Genomic DNA, 474 nt, shown 5'->3' with positions numbered 1-474 from the left:
GTGCAGTACCTGCTGCTGCTGCTGCTGCTTGTGGTATTGGTGCTTGTGGTGGTGGTGCTGGTGGGGGAGGTGATTTGGAAGAACCACCTTGCTTGCGTCCAGCGCGAACCAAGCCGCCACCGTTTAGCTCTTGCTAGGAACGATCTTAACCGCTGCGAATGTGGATTTCCTAAAGTGCGCCCGAAATGATGGCCCGTGTACTCTCGGGGCGTGATTCGTCCATATTCCCTGGACCTCCTTTCTATATAAAACAGCAAATCAAATTAAAAATTATCATTTTACCGGAAACGCCCTAATGCGCATTTTATTGCAGCCTTCTTTTTTATGCGCCGTCATCCTGCTGCTGTCAGATTTTGTTTTACACAACTTCACAAGGAGCAAATTTGACAAAATAATTTTCTCTCTTTATGATTTTGAAAAAGCAGTTCATTTCTGCGAAAGCCTAGATCTTCAGAAAACCAATTCCCCTCTAAA

This window comes from Trichinella spiralis (assembly GCF_000181795.1).
Source record: "Trichinella spiralis strain ISS 195 chromosome Unknown Scfld5545, whole genome shotgun sequence".
NCBI classification, from domain to species: Eukaryota; Metazoa; Nematoda; class Enoplea; order Trichinellida; family Trichinellidae; genus Trichinella; species Trichinella spiralis.
The sequence above is the reverse complement of the archived record's forward strand: the minus strand, read 5'-3'. Positions refer to the sequence as shown.